Below are 19,049 nucleotides of genomic sequence, written 5' to 3'. Positions count from 1 at the left end.
TCCACCCAATAGATTTCAGGATTCGCATGATAGAAGCTCGTGACATCCCCACTTCCACAGAGCCTCTTCTGGGGACTTTTTTGGACTCTGAACAAATGATTCACCAACAAGTAGTTTCTTATCTTCTGTACAGACGGTTTTGGGTCGAGCAGTTTTTGGAGCATTAAGGATGGAGCCAGTGGCATTGAATTTGTCACGAATGCGGTAAATGGTTTGTCTCTTTGGGGCTCGAGCACCAAATGTTTCAACCCAATTTACTCCAACGGTTTCAGCATCTTGAGATTTCCAATACTCTGCTAAAATCCATTTTCTTTGATTTGTATTTAAATTATTTGCCATTATGTGTTATCTGAATTATCTGAAAAGAAAACAGATTTGGGGGAGATCTATCTGTGAAAACTAGATCTGTGAAACTGGCTCAGTTGCCCTTGGCAACCAATCAGATTCCACCTTTCATTTTCCAAAGACTCTGTGAGGAATGAAAAATGGAATCTGATTGGTTGATAAGGGCAACTGACCCAGTTTCACTTTACACCATGTTTGATAAATCTCCCCCTTCATAACCTTATTACACTTTCTGTCCACCTACTTTTGGACCACCCTGTATAATAAATTGGGTACAGTAGATCAATGCAGTTTGTGGGGAATATTTTTTCATAATAATTTGGGAAAGTTATGAAATGTCCTATTCCTGATCTCAGGGTCTGGACTTTTATCTGAGATTAATCTGTGCTACAGTAAATGTATCACTTACACATCAGCCGTGTATGAGGGGGTCGGAGTCGTGTAGGAGGGGGTCGGAGTCGTGTAGGAGGGGGTCGGAGTCGTGTAGGAGGGGGTCGGAGTCGTGTAGGAGGGGGTCGGGGCCGTGTAGGAGGGGGCCGGGGCCGTGTATGAGGGGGCCGGGGCCGTGTATGAGGGATCCGGGGCCGTGTATGAGGGATCCGGGGCCGTGTATGAGGGATCCGGGGCCGTGTATGAGGGATCCGGGGCCGCGTATGAGGGGGTCGGAGCCGCGTATGAGGGGGCCGGGGCCACGTATGAGGGGGTCAGAGCCGCGTATGAGGGGGTCGGTGTCATGGAAATTGAGGAGTCAGAGTCGGAGGTTTGGCTGACCGACTCCACAGCCCTGGTCTCATCTGACCACAGCCCCTTCCTCCATACATTTGAGGAGTCTTCTGATATGCGCTTTGCAGAGAGACCCAACAAGACTGGCACCAAGCCAGCAAAGGCGCAGCTACAGACGCACTTGACACAAACTGCCCTGTTAGGCGAGCCCTTGAGGGCCGGAAATACTCTTCACCCTGCTCCCATTAAATGGAAGGGTGACTTTGGCAGAGCCCTTCCCAAGCCCACTGTTGCCACACAGCTGGCGGCTTGTGGCGTGGTCGGTGTCTAGGATTTTGGAATGCTCCAGGACTTGACGGGCACCCTGAACCAGCATAGCCAGAACCTGGCTCAGGAGGTCCCCCCGACAATGGAAAGTTCTAACCCCAGTCCTGTGGTTCCTATGTGCTTGGTGGTGAGTGCTGCTTGCGGTAGTCTTGCTATCTTTTCAGGGGTTTTCTCTTTTTCTCTTCTGGTTTCACTTCCTAGGGTTCTTGCAGAGGGCTTCACCTGGTTATTGACTAAGGCACTGACCGCGTCACCAGACACAAGCTCTCCGGTGACATTGGGCCTGGGAAGGGCTCTGCCAAAGTTCCCCTTTCATTACTGAGATCTGGGTGAAGAGTATGTCCAGTCCTCAAGGGCTTGCCTAACTGGGCAGTTTGTGCCAAGTGCGTTTTTTGGTGCACCTTTGCTGATTTGGTGTCAGTCGTGCTGGGTCCATCTGCACAGCGCATAACAGAATAAACAGCCAAGGACTGAGCAGGGAGCAGGATTATATAGCCCACCTAATGATCAGGTGCTGACTACCTCCCAATCATCCCCAGACAGCCACTCCCTGCTAGCTTCAACAGCAGGCTGGAAAACATCCCACCACTGCATATTACCAGACAAAGCAGCGTCCCATCTTCCCCGGGCAGAGAAATCAGTGTGAGACATGGCGTCCCGCGTCCTCACACATCCCACAACAGCAGAACGCGATGCTCCACAAGATTGGGACAGTCTCCGTGCACGCGTAGTAGCTCAGCCTCCAGGGTCAGGACAATGGCGGTGCTTGCGACCGGAGTAGCGCCATACTGGACCTGCTCCATTCCCAGGTGGGAGCAAAGAACCACGATTCCTAACATCTCCCACATGTCTTTTTACAAACTCAAAACGAGCCTTACAATTTTTGTGTGTAAGTAAAGGCTTTTATCTGCCCACTCTTCCATAAAGGCCACTTCTATGGAGTTCACGGCTTATTGTAGTCGTATGAGCAGGTACTCCAGTCTCTGCTTAGGAACTCTGCGGCTCCTTCATGATTACCTTTGGTCTCTGTGCCGCCTCTCTGATTAATGCCCTGTTTGCTCTGGCTGAGAGTTTTGGTGGCGCCCTCTCTTGGCAGGTTTGTTGTGGTACCATGTTCTTTCCATTTGATGATGATAGATTTGATGGTGCTCCGGGGGATCATCAGAGATTGGGAGATCTTTGTTTTATAACCCAATACTGACTTGTACTTCTCAACCCTGACTTGTTTGGAGATCTCCTTGGTCTCCTTTGTAAGTCTGTGTATATGTGTGTGTGTGTGTGTGTGTGTGTGTGTGTGTGTATGTATATATATATACATACATACATACATTTATTAGTGGTGTGAAAAGTATTTGCCCCCCTCCTGATTTCTTATTCTTTCGCATGTTTGTCACTTAAATGTTTCTGATCACAAAACAGATGTAAACATTAGAGAAAGATAACACAAGTAACCACAAAATGCAGTTTATAAATGAAGGTCTTTATTATTAAGGGAAAAATAAATCCAAACCTCCAGGGTCCTGTGTGATAGTGATTGCCCCTAAACCTAATAACAGGTTGGGCCCTTTAGCAGCAACAACTGCAATGAGTCTTTACAACTCTCTGGGGGAATTTTGGCCGCTCATCTTTGCAGAATTGTTGTAATTCAGCCACATTGGAGGGTTTCTGAGCATGAACCACCCCTTTAACCCCTTTCTGGCCCATGACGTACTATCCGTACCTGTGCCCTGGGACTTAAGAGCCAGATACGTATTAGTGCGTCATGGCGATTGCACCCGCTCACAGACTGTGCGGGGCGATCGCCGCCGGGTGTCAGCTGATTGTCACAGCCGACACCCGGTGCTATGTTCTAGGAGCGGTCCCGCACCGCTACCGGCACATTAACCCCTGCGATGCTGTGATCGAAGTCATGACAACATCTGGGTCACCAGACAGCAGGAAGATACTTTGATCATGCGCAGTGCATGACCAAAGTATCTTCTGCATCTGCAGCGCTGTCATCCTGTATAGCACAGGGATGGTGCTCCATCCCTATGCTATACAGGCGATCAGAGTAAAAAAAGTGAAAGTCCCAGAGTGGGACAAAGTATAAAAGTCAAAAAGTGTTAGAAAATGGGAAAAAAAAAAAATAATAATAATAATCCACCGAAAATAAAAATATAATGTACCCATCAATAAATATTATTCTGAAAAAAAAGCAAAAAAACCCAAAAACAATGAAAGTACACATATTTGGTATCGCCGCATCCGGAATGACCTGACCTATAAAACTGTCCCACTAGTTAACCCCTTTAGTGAACACGATAAAAAAAAACAAAAAAAAAACAAAGCAAAAAACAATGCTTTATCATCATACCGCCAAACAAAAATGGAATAACACGCGATCAAAAAGACGAATATAAATAAAAATGTTACCGCTGAAAACGTCATCTCATCCCGCAAAAAAAAGCCGCCATATAGCTCCATCAGCCGAAAAATAAAAAAGTTATAGCTCTCAGAATAAAGCGATGCAAAAAAATAATTTTTTCTATAAAATAGCTTTTATTGTGTAAAAGCACCAAAACATAGAAAAAACGATATAAATGTGATACCGCTGTAAACGTACTGACCCGAAGAATAAAGCTGCCTTATCAATCTTACCACACGCGGAACAGAATAAAAAAAAACAATTCCTGAATTGTTGGTTTTTGTTTATTCTGCCTCCCAAAAATCGGAATAGAAAGCGATCAAAAAATGTCACGTGTCTGAAAATGGCACCAATAACAACGTCAAGTCATCCCGCAAAAAACAAGCTGTCACATGACTGCCGGCCAAATTCTGGAAAAATTATAGCTCTCAAAATATGGCGATGCAAAAACTAGATTTTACAAAAAAATGCGTCTTTTAGTGTGTGACAGCTGTCAATCATGAAAACCCCATATGATTCTGGTATCGCTGTAATCACACCGACCCGAAGAATAAAGTAATCTTATCACTTATACCGCACAAGGAACGGCGTCAAAAATAAACTGTTGGGTTAGGGTTGGGTTTAGGGTTGGGGATAGGCTAGGGTTGGTGTTGGGGTTAGGGTAAGGGTTAGGGTTAGGGTTGTGATGGGGTTGGGATTTTTTTCAAAAGTAAAAAAAAGAAAAAAGATGACGATCAGGCGACTAGTGTTGAGCGCAAGTGCTCGCTACTTGAGTTTGCATCGGGTACTTGGGTATGCACTGAGTATAGCGGGTGCTCGAGTGACCTGCTCCAAAAAAAACCTTGCTGGGATTGCCTGTCATGTACCAGTGATCCCCGCATGTTTTTTTTGGGTGTCTAATAACCGTGAAACATGCGGGGCAGGGAATCGAGCATGTCACTCCAGCACCCGCGATACATGGTGCATACCTGAGTACCCGATGCAAACTCAAGTAGCGAGCACTTGCGCTCAAGACTAATGACAACTTATTCAATATGATGACCTAATGTTATTAAATTCTGTGTCATACCTCTGGGTTCAAAATGTTCACTATACCCCTTAATAAAATCCTTGAGGGGTCTAGTTTCCAAAATGGTGTCACTTGTGGGGGGTTTCCACTATTTAGGCACATCAGGGGCTCTCCAAACGCGACATGGCGTCCCCTCTCGATTCCAGCTGATTTTGCGTTCAAAAAGTCACACAGCGCTCCTTCCCTTCTGAACTCTGCCGTGCGCCCAAACACTGTATTTTCCGCACATATGGGGTATTGGCGTACTCGGGAGTAATTGCACAAAAGTTTTTGGGGTACATTTTCTCCTCTTACTCTTGTGAAAATAAAAAAATTGGGATTAAAACAACATTTTTGTGGAAAAAGTTTGATTTTTTATTTTTTTATTTTCATGGCTCCATGTTATAAACTTCTGTAAAGAACTTGGGGGTTCAAGGTGCTCACCACACATCTAGATAAGTTCCCTGAGGGGTCTAGTTTCCTAAATGGTGTCACTTATGGGGGGTTTCCACTGTTTAGGCACATCAGGGGCTCTCCAAACGCGACATGGCGTCTGCTAATTATTCAAGCAAATTTTACATTCAAAAAGTCAAATGGTGCTCCTTCCCTTCTGAACCCTTTCGTGCGCCCAAGTAGTGGTTATTCCCCACATATGGGGTATCTGCTTACTCAGGAGAGATTGCACAACAAGTTTCATGGTGCAATTTCTCCTGTGACCCTTATGAAAATGCAAAACTGGGGGCTGAAAAAAACATTTTTGTGGGAAAAATTTGAAAATTTTATTTTTACGGCTCCAGGTTATGAACTTCTGTAAAGCACTTGGGGGTTCAAGGTGCTCACCACACATCTAGATAAGTTTCATGAGGGGTCTAGTTTCCAAAATGGTGTCACTTGTGGGGAGTTTCCACTATTTAGACACATCAGGGGCTCCCCAAACGCAACATGGCGTCCTCTAATTATTCAAGCAAATTTTACATTCAAAAAGTCAAATGGCGCTCCTTCCCTTCCAAACCCTGCCGTGCTACCAAACAGTGATTATTCCCCACATATGGGGTATCTACGTGCTTAGGGGAATTTACACAACAAATTTTGGGGTCCATTTTTTCCTGTTACCCCTGTGAAAATAAAAAAAATTGGGTCTAAAGTAACAGTTTTGTGAAAAAAGTTAAATGTTCATTTTTTTCTTCCACATTCCAAAAATTCCTGTGAAGCACCTGAAGGGTTAATAAAGTTCTTGAATGTGGTTTTGAGCACCTTGAGGGGTGCAGTTTTTAGAATGGTGTCACTTTTGGGTATTTTCTGTCATATAGACCCCTCAAAGTCACGTCAAATGTGATGGGGTCTCTAAAAAAATCGCAGGTCAACTTTTAACCCTTATAGCTCCCTACTAAAACAAAATTTTTGTTCCAAAATTGTGCTGATGTAAAGTAGACATGTGGGAAATGTTATTTATTAACTCTTTTGTGTGACTTATCTCTCTGATTTAAGGGCATAAAAATTAAAATTGTGAAAATTGCAAAATTTTCAACATTTTCGCCAAATTTCCGATTATTTTCACAAATAAACACAAGTGATATCGAAGAAATTTTACCACTATCATGAAGTACAATATGTCACGAAAAAACATTCTCAGAATCAGCGGGATCCGGTGAAGCTCCAGAGTAATTACCTCATAAAGTGACAGTGGTCAGAATTGTAAAAATTGGCCTGGTCATTAACGTGCAAACCACCCTCGGGGGTAAAGGGGTTAAGGTCCGGTCACCGCATCTCAATTGGATTAAGATCAGGGCTTTGACTAGGCCACTCCAAAGTCTTAATCTTGTTTTTCTTGAGCCATTCAGAGGTGCACTTGCTGGTGTGTTTGAATCATTGCCCTGCTGCATAACCCAAGTGCTCTTCAGCTTGAGGTCACGAACAGATGGCCGGACGTTCTTCTTCAGGAGTTTTTGGTAGACAGCAGAATTCATGGTTCCATTTACCACAGCAAGTCTTCCAGGTCCTGAAGCAGCAAAACAACCCCAGACCGTCACACTAGCACCACCATCTTTTACTGTTGGTATGATGTTCGTTTTCTGAAATGCTGTGTTAATTCTACACCAGATGTAATGGGAGATACACCTTCCAAAAAGTTCAACTTGTCTTGTCAGTCCAGAGTATTCTCCCAAAAGTCTTGGCGATCATCAAGATGTTTTCTGGCAAAACTGAGAAGAGCCTTTATGTTCTGTTTGCTCAGCAGTGGTTTTTGTCTTGGAATTCTGCCATGGAGGTCACTTTTGCCCAGTCTTTCTTATGGTGGAGTCATGAACACTGACCTTAACTGAGGCAAGTGAGGCCTGCAGTTCTTTGGATGTTGTGGGGTCATTTGTGACCTCTTAGTCATCGCTGCACTCTTGGGGTCATTTTGGTCAGCCGGCCACTCCTGGGAAGACTTACCACTGTTCCATGTTTTCGCCATTTGTGAATAATGGCTCGCACTGTGGTTCGCTGGAGTCCCAAAGCTTTAGAAATGGCTTTATAACCTTTTCCAGACTGATAGATCTCAATTACTTTGTTTCTCATTTATTCCTGAATTTCTTTGGATCACAGCATGACGTCTAGCTTTTGAGGATCTTTTGGTCTACTTCACTTTGTCAGGCAGATTTAAGTGATTTCTAGATTGAGAACAGGTGTGGCAGTGATCAGGCTTGTGTGTGGCGAGGGAAATTGTACTCCGCTTCCCAAGGATGTGATAAACCACAGTTACTTTATGTTTTTCACACAGGGCCTGGTAGGTGTCACATAAGGTGTAGGAAAGACTAAGTGCAACATTAAGGGATGAGGGGAAGGGAGCCCAGACACTAGGGAAAGGGGTAGTGGAGACCTCCTAAGCTGATCTGATATCACCCTGTCTCCCCTAACGTCCCTATATTGGTTCCTCACCAATCGCCACACAGGAACCTAAACCCTGTATTTCCCTAGAGCTTGGCCCTGAATAGGGAAGGGGGGAGATGAGCACTAGTCAATCCCCACTAACAGTTAAGACAACAAGGGAGACAAACACGTGAGAAAGTAACGTAGCTTGAGCCGACGTCAGAGAGATTACACCAAAAGTCCTCCTAGGCACCAGAGAGGAAGCAAGCAGACTGCAATAGCTCCAAACCTTCACAAGGGAACATGTGAATAATGTGAACAATGACTGGATTAATGATGTTATTCTAGTAGTAGGGGCTTGTCACAAAGTGTAGGGCAGTTCTGTAGAGACTAGATACACCTGCCAACACTGTAACACCACCACCAAAGGCTCATCTGGTGACAACAGTGGCTGATGTATAGCGCTTTCCTTCACGTCTCCAACATTTCTGGTGGCCGTCATTTCTGCTCATCGTGAATCAATTTTATCAGTGAACAGTACTGAGGCCCCTATTCCTTCGTCCAGCGTAAACGACTCCTGTGCCTGGTGGTGCGGTCAGGTACCTTGTAGATGATGCCTGTGCCTGGTGGTGGGGTCAGGGACCTTGCAGATGATGCCTGTGCCTGGTGGTGTGGTCAAGTACCTTGCAGATGACTGCTGTGCCTGGTGGTGTGGTCAGGTACCTTGCAGATGACGGCTGTGCCTGGTGGTGAGGTCAGGTACCTTGTAGATGACGCCTGTGCCTGGTAGTGTGGTCGGGTACCTTACAGATGACGCCGGTACCTGGTGGTGTGGTCAGGTACCTTACAGATGACGCCGGTACCTGGTGGTGTGGTCAGGTACTTTGTAGATGACGCCTGTGCCTGGTAGTGTGGTCGGGTACCTTGCAGATGACGCTGGTGCGGTCAGGTACCTTGCAGATGGCACCTGTGCCTGGTGGTGTGGTCAGGTACCTTGCAGTTGATGCCTGTGCCTGGTGGTGGGGTCAGGTACCTTGCAGTTGATGCCCGTGCCTGGTGGTGGGGTCAGGGACCTTGCAGATGATGCCTGTGCCTGGTGGTGTGGTCAGGTACCTTGCAGATGACTGCTGTGCCTGGTGGTGTGGTCAGGTACCTTGCAGATGACGGCTGTGCCTGGTGGTGAGGTCAGGTACCTTGTAGATGACGCCTGTGCCTGGTAGTGTGGTCGGGTACCTTACAGATGACGCCGGTACCTGGTGGTGTGGTCGGGTACCTTACAGATGACGCCGGTACCTGGTGGTGTGGTCAGGTACCTTACAGATGACGCCGGTACCTGGTGGTGTGGTCAGGTACTTTGTAGATGACGCCTGTGCCTGGTAGTGTGGTCGGGTACCTTGCAGATGACGCTGGTGCGGTCAGGTACCTTGCAGATGGCACCTGTGCCTGGTGGTGTGGTCAGGTACCTTGCAGTTGATGCCTGTGCCTGGTGGTGCGGTCGAGTACCTTGCAGATGACGCCTGTGCCTGGTGGTGTGGTCAGGTACCTTGCAGTTGATGCCTGTGCCTGGTGGTGTGGTCAGGTACCTTGCAGATGACGCCTGTGCCTGGTGGTGCGGTCAGGTACCTTGCAGATGACACCGGTGCCTGGAGGTGTGGTCAGGTACCTTACAGATGACGCCTGTGCCTGGTGGTGTGGTCAGGTACCTTGCAGATGGCACCTGTGCCTGGTGGTGTGGTCAGGTACCTTGCAGTTGATGCCTGTGCCTGGTGGTGCGGTCGGGCACCTTGCAGATGATGCCTGTGCCTGGTGGTGTGGTCAGGTGCCTTGCAGATGATGCCTGTGCCTGGAGGTGTGGTCAGGTACCTTACAGATGACGCCTGTGCCTGGAGGTGTGGTCAGGTACCTTACAGATGGCACCTGTGCCTGGTGGTGTGGTCAGGTACCTTGCAGTTGATGCCTGTGCCTGGTGGTGCGGTCGGGCACCTTGCAGATGATGCCTGTGCCTGGTGGTGTGGTCAGGTGCCTTGCAGATGATGCCTGTGCCTGGTGGTGAGGTCAGGTACCTTGCAGATGATGCCTGTGCCTGGTGGTGAGGTCAGGTACCTTGCAGATGGCACCTGTGCCTGGTGGTGTGGTCAGGTACCTTGCAGTTGATGCCTGTGCCTGGTGGTGTGGTCAGGTGCCTTGCAGATGATGCCTGTGCCTGGTGGTGAGGTCAGGTACCTTGCAGATGATGCCTGTGCCTGGTGGTGAGGTCAGGTACCTTGCAGATGGCACCTGTGCCTGGTGGTGTGATCAGGTACCTTGCAGTTGATGCCTGTGCCTGGTGGTGCGGTCGGGTACCTTGCAGATGACGCCTGTGCCTGGTGGTGTGGTCAGGTACCTTGCAGATGACGCCTGTGCCTGGTGGTGCGGTCAGGTACCTTGCTGATGACACTGGTGCCTGGTGGTGTGGTCAGGTACCTTGCAGATGGCACCGGTGCCTGGTGGTGTGGTCAGGTACCTTGCAGATGGCACCTGTGCCTGGTGGTGTGGTCAGGTACCTTGCAGATGGCACCTGTGCCTGGTGGTGTGGTCAGGTACCTTGCAGTTGATGCCTGTGCCTGGTGGTGCGGTCGGGTACTTTGCAGATGACGCCTGTGCCTGGTGGTGTGGTCAGGTACCTTGCAGTTGATGCCTGTGCCTGGTGGTGTGGTCAGGTACCTTGCAGATGACGCCTGTGCCTGGTGATGCGGTCAGGTACCTTGCAGATGACACCGGTGCCTGGTGGTGTGGTCAGGAACCTTGTATATGACACCGGTGCCTGGTGGTGTGGTCAGGAACCTTGCAGATGACGCTTGTTCCTGGTGGTGTGGTCAGGTACCTTGCAGATGATGCCTGTGCCTGGTGGTGCGGTCAGGGACCTTGCAGATGATGTCTGTGCCGGGTGGTGTGGTCAGGGACCTTGCAGATGATGCCTGTGCCTGGTGGTGTGGTCAGGGACCTTGCAGATGATGTCTGTGCCGGGTGGTGTGGTCAGGGACCTTGCAGATGATGCCTGTGCCTGGTGGTGTGGTCAGGTACCTTGCAGATGACGCCTGTTCCTGGTGGTGTGGTCAGGTACCTTGCAGATGATGCCTGTGCCTGGTGGTGTGGTCAGGTACCTTGCAGATGATGCCTGTGCCTGGTGGTGTGGTCAGGGACCTTGCAGGTGATGCCTGTGCCTGGTGGTGTGGTCAGGGACCTTGCAGGTGATGCCTGTGCCTGGTGGTGGGGTCAGGGACCTTGCATGTGACGGCTGTGCCTGGTGGTGGGGTCAGGGACCTTGCAGATGATGCCTGTGCCTGGTGGTGTGGTCAGGTACCTTGCAGATGATGCCGGTGCCTGGTGGTGTGGTCAGGGACCTTGCAGATGATGCCTGTGCCTGGTGGTGTGGTCAGGGACCTTGCATATGACGCCTGTGCCTGGTGGTGGGGTCAGGGACCTTGCAGATGATGCCTGTGCCTGGTGGTCTGGTCAGGTACCTTGCAGATGACGCCTGTTCCTGGTGGTGTGGTCAGGTACCTTGCAGATGATGCCTGTGCCTGGTGGTGTGGTCAGGTACCTTGCAGATGATGCCTGTGCCTGGTGGTGAGGTCAGGGACCTTGCAGGTGATGCCTGTGCCTGGTGGTGTGGTCAGGTACCTTGCAGATGACGCCTGTTCCTGGTGGTGTGGTCAGGTACCTTGCAGATGATGCCTGTGCCTGGTGGTGTGGTCAGGTACCTTGCAGATGATGCCTGTGCCTGGTGGTGAGGTCAGGGACCTTGCAGGTGATGCCTGTGCCTGGTGGTGTGGTCAGGTACCTTGCAGATGATGCCTGTGCCTGGTGGTGTGGTCAGGGACCTTGCAGGTCGTCCGTCACGCAGACCTCACTAATGTAAATGGTCTGACGTGACACTTGGTCCTTCTCACCTCCCTGAAATGTGCCTGGAGTTGTAGGACATTCATCATCTGGTCCTGAAGGACGTTGTAAACAATGAAGCGGTCATCAGTGTGGGATGGGGCAGAGGACGTCCACTTCTCGGCCTCTCTGTGACTCTTCCAGTCTCTATCTCTGTTGCACCTGCTGATGACTCTGAGACTCTCTCAGCTCAGTGGCCTCTTCCGTCTGAGAACCTCCTGCTTGAAGCCTCACAATTCGTGTTGAGCGATACCTTCCGATATCAGGAAATATCGTATCGGATTGGATCGGGCGATACCCAAAAAGTATCGGATATCGCCGATTCCGATACCGGAAACCAATGCAAGTCAATGGGACACAAATATCGGAATGAAAATAAACCCTTTCTTTCCTTGTAGGTTAATTCTACATGAAGTAAAACAACTAAGAATAATGTAGAATGACATGAAAAGCCGGCAATTCATCAGCGGCATTCACCGGTACCCGACAATTTACAACAGAAAGAATAGAGCTTCTCACATAGATTAGATAGATAGAAACATGTCAGTCACATATATATGAAGTACTGTGACAGTGTTGGTTACTGTACTTGTCATTTAGTGTAAAGGATTTATTTTAAAAAATATTAGTGTTTTCGTGCACCGTCTCTTTAAGAAAGCCGGCCGGCAATTCAGCATCTGTACCCGACAATTTAGAATAGAAAGAATAGAGCATCACACATAGATTAGATAGATAGAAACATGTCAGTCACACATATAAGAAGCACAGTGACAGTGTTGATTACTGTACTTGTCATTTAGTGTTAAAATAAAGGATTTATTTAAAAAAAAATTGGCGTGGGGTTCCCCGTAATTTTAGTCTCTAGCGGAGGTTAAGCAGACGGCTGGGACAGATGTTTGAAGCCTGGGAAGTGGGGTAATACCCACGGAGCTTCCCAGGCTATTAATATCAGCCCCCAGCTGAATACCTAGCCTTTACTAGCTAATAAAATGGGGGACCCCCAAAAACATGACGTGGGGTCCCCCCTATTTTAATAGCTAGCAAAGGCTAGGCAGACAGCTGGAGGCTGATATTAATAGCCTGGGAAGGGTGCCATGAATATTGGCCCCCTCCCAGGCTAGAAACACCAGCCGTCAGCCGCCCCAGAAATGGCGCATCCATAGGATGCGCCAATTCTGGCACTTAGCCTCGCTCTTCCACGCTGCCCTGGTGCGGTGGCAGGGGGTAATAGGGCTGGGGTTGATGTCAGCTTATAATGCCAGCTGACATCAAGCCCAGGTTAGTAATGGAGAGGCGTCTATAAGACACCCCCATTACTAACCCCATAGTCAAAGTTAAAGAAAAACACAAACACCCAGAATAAAGTCCTTTAATTGAAATAAACACACAATTCTTTATTGTTCTAAATTAAACCATACTTACTGGCACGCCCATTCCAGCTGAAGCCAACGATCTCCTGCAATAAAAGAAAAATAATAAAGCAACCTCATCCTTACCTTTCCATGGTTCCCACGACAGCTTCAGCTCTGCTACATCGAGATGACAGGCTGGACCGCAGCAGAACGCTGCCATCCAGCCTGTCATTCCGCAGACACTGAGAAGCGCAGGCATGCTTGCGCTCCTCAGTGTCTCTCTGTGACGTCATCCAGATGAGCCGAGTTCATGTCCAATGAACTCAGCTCACCTCATGCACGTCACTGACAGCGTGGGAAAATTCTCACGCTGAAGCGCTGAGTGCAGGAGAATTTTCCCACGCTGTCAGTGACGTGCATGAGGTGAGCTGAGTTCATTGGACATGACCTCGGCTCATCTTTATGCCGTCACAGCCAGACACTGAGGAGCGCAAGCATGTCTGCGCTTCTCAGTGTCTGCGGGATGACAGGCTGGATGGCAGCGTTCTGCTGCGGTCCAGCCTGTCATCTCGATGTAGCAGAGCTGAAGCTGTCGTGGGAACCATGGAAAGGTAAGGATGAGGTTGCTTTATTATTTTTCTTTTATTGCAGGAGATCGTTGGCTTCAGCTGGAATGGGCGTGATGGTAAGTATGGTTTAATTTAGAACAATAAAGAATTGTGTCTTTATTTCAATTAAAGGACTTTTTTCTGGGTGTTTGTGTTTTTTTTAAATACTTTACTAGAAATTCATGGTGGTCATGTCTAATATTGGCGTGACCCCATGAATTTCGGGCTTAGGGCCAGCTGATAATGCCAAGCTGGCCTTAACCCCTTTATTACCCAGTGAGCCACCGCACCAGGGCCCTGGATGAGTTGGGTACAGCGCCAGAAGATGGCGCTTCTATGAACGCGCCATTTTCCGGGGCGGCTGCGGACTGCAATTTGCAGCGGGGGGGGGGCAGAAAGCTTGGGCCTCCCTGCGCTGCAGATTCCAGCCCCCAGCTGCCTAGTTGTACCTGGCTGGACACAAAAATAGGGCGAAGCCCCACGTATTTTTTTTTTTAATTATTTCATGAAATTCATGGAATAATTAAGAAAAAAAGGGCTTCCCTATATTGTTGTGTCTGGCCAGGTACAAATAGGCAGCTGGTGGTTGGGCGCAGCCCGTTCCTGCCTGCTGTACCTGGCTGGACACAAATATAGGGCGAAGCCCCACATAATTTTTTTTTAATTATTTTATGAATTTCCTGAAATAATTAAAAAAAATTGGCGTGGGATCCCCCATAATTTTAGTCTCTAGCGGAGGTTAAGCAGACGGCTGGGGCAGATGTTTGAAGCCTGGGAAGGGGGTAATACCCACGGAGCTTCCCAGGCTACTAATATCAGCCCCCAGCTGAATACCTAGCCTTTACTAGCTATTAAAATGGGGACCCCCCCCAAAAAAAATGACGTGGGGTCCCCCCTATTTTAATAGCTAGCAAAGGCTAGGCAGACAGCTGGGGGCTGATATTAATAGCCCAGGAAGGGTGCCATGAATAATGGCCCCCTCCCAGGCTAGAAACACCAGCCGTCAGCCGCCCCAGAAATGGCGCATCCATAGGATGCGCCAATTCTGGCACTTAGCCTCACTCTTCCACGCTGCCCTGGTGCGGTGGCAGTGGGGTAATAGGGCTGGGGTTCATGTCAGCGCCAGCTGCCATGAAGCCCAGGTTAGTAATGATGGGCGTCTATAAGACACCCCCATTACTAACCTACAAAGTGTTAAAAAGAAAAAACACACACTACACCCAGAAAAAAATAATTTATTTGAAATAAAACACACCATTTTATTTAATTCTTAGTTTACTAAAAATAATAGTTACCTGTCCACGTTCCTGCGCTGATCTCCCATGCACAGCTGTCACATCTGGAGATGGTGACAGCTGTCATGGCTGCTGTAAGCTCACGCTGCCGGGAACACGTCCGCTCCCGGCAGCGGGAGCCACTGACTGAGGTCACCGGAGTGCATTCAGTCAGCGCAGCTCCGGAGACCCCCTTTACGGCACTGCTGTACCGTGGGAATTTCTCACGATACAGCAGGGCCGTAAAGGAGCTAACCGGAGCAGCGCTGCCTGAACTCCGGTGAACCCTTACGGCCCCGTCATTCTAGCGGCGGCAGCGGTTCAGAGCGGTCATATTCTATGTGGCTGCTCTGAACTGGAGATCTTCGTGGGACACTCGTGGACTGCTACGGAGGGGTAAGGATAAGGTTGTGGTTTATTATTTTATATTTTATTACAGGAGATCGATGGCTTCGGGGAATTAGGTGTCTAGTTGAGTATAGGTGTAGTTTTTTATTTTTTACTTTATTTTAGGTGGCGATCGGCGGGGACAGGTAATGTATGAACTAATTTATTGTAGGTAACCACTGGCCACCAATGACATGTATTTAACATTTATTGGGGACACAGTAGGGCAATTTATATAGCAGGATCAGGCTGATGGGAACTACTGCTCCCATCGAGCTGATCCTGCTGGCACGAGTGGACGGGGGACAGACATAGGCCGATGGGAGTAGTAGTGTCACATCGGCCTATGTCTGCCTGCACGCACACACCCGCAGACATCGCGCACACACCCGCGCACACACCCGCGCACACACCCACACACACACCCCGCACACACACCCCGCACACACACCCCGCACACACACCCCGCACACACACCCCGCACACACACCCCGCACACACACCCCGCACACACTCGCAGACATCGCACAGACACCGCGCACACACACCCCGCACACACACCCCGCACACACACCCGCACACACACTAATCATGACGGGCTGATCGTCTGGGAGGTGAGGCTGACCTGTACGGCCGTGGGAAAGTTCATGTGAGTTCATGCAGTCAAGCATGAACTCACATGAACCCTCTGAGGGCACCGCGGCGACTTCAAATGAACAGCTGATCGGCATCACCTGATACCTCAGCTGTTCATTTGAAATAACCGGCGGGAAAGCGCAGCACAGAACGGGAAAGCCGGCGGTGAAGTCTTTTCATTGCCGGCTTCCCCGCCCAGGTCCTTCGCTCCTTGGTGCTGCGCTCCCCGCCCGGTCCTAGCTTACGATCGGGATGGGAGGTGGCGAGGGGAGCGGAGGATCGGGGTGGGAGGCTGCGGGGAAGCAGTATGGGGCTGTGTGATTGTTTAAAAGCCGGCGGCTTTTTACCGCCCGCCGGCTTTTAAACAATCAGGAGAATTCTCCCACGCTGGGATGGCATTCTGATGACAGGCTGGATCTCAGCTGAGCGCTGCCATCCAGCTTGTCATCCTTCAGAGACACTGCAGAGTACAGGCATTATGGGAACTTCCGATTCCGGTATCCGATATTGTCAAAGTATCGGAATTCCGATACCGCGAATATCGGCCGATACCCGATATTACAGTATCGGAATGCTCAACACTACTCACAATGGCCGATACTGGTGATCAATTGTCAGGTGTCGAGGGTCTTACCATGTCACAATGTGAACAGCGTGCTGTGGACGACTGTCTAATACCAACTCTAATTGACCGCCAATATTTACAGGGCGATTCATGGATCAAACACCTGATGATTATGTCATTAAGCTCCTTCTTAGAGAACAGCAAGTGGGGCAAAAAGTCCTGAGACATTGAACAGATGGACGTAGCTGAGTGTGTATGTGTATATATATATAGGCTGCGTGTGTGTATATCTGTCATACAGGCTGTATATACTGTGTATCTGTCAGTCTATATACTCCTGTACACATTGTGCAGACGTCTCCAGATCACTAATCTCTGCAGATCTCCCGCCTGTATGATCCTGAATGCTGATTGGACGGAGCAGCTCTTGGAGGGTCTTATCTTTGGCTCATGGGGGGGTGATCTGGTTATTTTCAGTTTTTGGCTGGGATTTCCATCATTTTCTGCGGCCTCCATATAAGGGCTGAGCCGTGCTGGATGTTGGGAGTGCTGGTTGTCAGTATACCCCGGACACACTGACCTGACACCCGGCCCCGCGTCTCCTCCACATCTCCATCCTCGTAGCCGCAGAGTAATCCCACATATACAGCAAACGGAAAAGCCCCCATGTGCAGGAGGTCCCCCCATAACATCCAGGGAGACCCTCAACTACAGCCGCTGAAATCCCAATCACTGAAAAGAGGATGAGAAGAGAAAGTGAGCTCCTTGTGCTTCTGTGTCTTGTTCAGTGGTGGTCGGGCTCAGCCTCCTCACCTCAACTATGTCTCTGAGCACCTTGTGCTTCTGTGTCCACGTCTCCTGTCCTGTATATATACACTGCACAGTACCACTCCTCCTGTATATATACACTGCACAGTACCACTCCTCCTGTATATATACACTGCACAGTACCACTCCTCCTGTATATATACACTGCACAGTACCACTCCTCCTGTCCTGTATATATACACTGCACAGTACCACTCCTCCTGTATATATACACTGCACAGTACCACTCCTCCTGTCCTGTATATATACACTGCACAGTACCACTCCTCCTGTCCTGTATATATACACTGCACAGTACCACTCCTCCTGTCCTGTATATATACACTGCACAGTACCACTCCTCCTGTCCTGTATATATACACTGCACAGTACCACTCCTCCTGTCCTGTATATATACACTGCACAGTACCACTCCTCCTGTCCTGTATATATACACTGCACAGTACCACTCCTCCTGTCCTGTATATATACACTGCACAGTACCACTCCTCCTGTCCTGTATATATACACTGCACAGTACCACTCCTCCTGTCCTGTATATATACACTGCACAGTACCACTCCTCCTGTCCTGTATATATACACTGCACAGTACCACTCCTCCTGTCCTGTATATATATACACTGCACAGTACCACTCCTCCTGTATATATACACTGCACAGTACCACTCCTCCTGTATATATACACTGCACAGTACCACTCCTCCTGTATATATACACTGCACAGTACCACTCCTCCTGTATATATACACTGCACAGTACCACTCCTCCTGTATATATACACTGCACAGTACCACTCCTCCTGTCCTGTATATATACACTGCACAGTACCACTCCTCCTGTCCTGTATATATACACTGCACAGTACCACTCCTCCTGTCCTGTATATATATACACTGCACAGTACCACTCCTCCTGTCCTGTATATATACACTGCACAGTACCACTCCTCCTGTCCTGTATATATATACACTGCACAGTACCACTCCTCCTGTATATATACACTGCACAGTACCACTCCTCCTGTCCTGTATATATACACGGCACAGTACAACTCCTCCTGTATACATACACTGCACAGTACCACTCCTCCTGTCCTGTATATATACACTGCACAGTACCACTCCTCCTGTATATATACACTGCACAGTACCACTCCTCCTGTCCTGTATATATACACTGCACAGTACCACTCCTCCTGTCCTGTATATATACACTGCACAGTACCACTCCTCCTGTCCTGTATATATACACTGTACAGTACCACTCCTCCTGTATATATACACTGCACAGTACCACTCCTCCTGTATATATACACTGCACAGTACCACTCCTCCTGTATATATACACTGCACAGTACCACTCCTCCCGTCCTGTATATATACACTGCACAGTACCACTCCTCCTGTCCTGTATATATACACTGCACAGTACCACTCCTCCTGTCCTGTATATATTCACTGCACAGTACCACTCCTCCTGTATATATACTCTGCACAGTACCACTCCTCTCCTGTGTATATATACTCTGCACAGTACCACTCCTCCTGTATATATACCCTGCACAATACCACTCCTCCTGTCCTGTATATATACACTGCACAGTACCACTCCTCCTGTTCTGTATATATACCCTGCACAGTACCACTCCTCCTGTCCTGTATATATACTCTGAACAGTACCACTCCTCCTCTCCTGTGTATATATACACTGCACAGTACCACTCCTCCTCTCCTGTGTATATATACTCTGCACAGTACCACTCCTTCTCTCCTGTGT

The 19,049-nt window shown here is 48.7% G+C and overlaps 1 protein-coding gene across 1 annotated transcript in view; it reads left to right on the top strand.

Moving 5' to 3' along the window:
* The window catches only part of LOC141245816 (ATP-binding cassette sub-family C member 8-like), a gene marked incomplete at its 3' end in the record, with an annotated part of 139,562 nt that overhangs the window by 12,550 nt on the left and 107,963 nt on the right, over positions 1–19,049 (top strand). The window lies entirely within an intron of this gene.

Source organism: Phyllobates terribilis, unplaced genomic scaffold (genome assembly GCF_046119375.1).
Source record: "Phyllobates terribilis strain yellow unplaced genomic scaffold, ASM4611937v1 Scaffold_2134__1_contigs__length_162224, whole genome shotgun sequence".
NCBI classification, from domain to species: domain Eukaryota; kingdom Metazoa; phylum Chordata; class Amphibia; order Anura; family Dendrobatidae; genus Phyllobates; species Phyllobates terribilis.
This window is presented reverse-complemented; position numbering and strand designations above follow the sequence as displayed.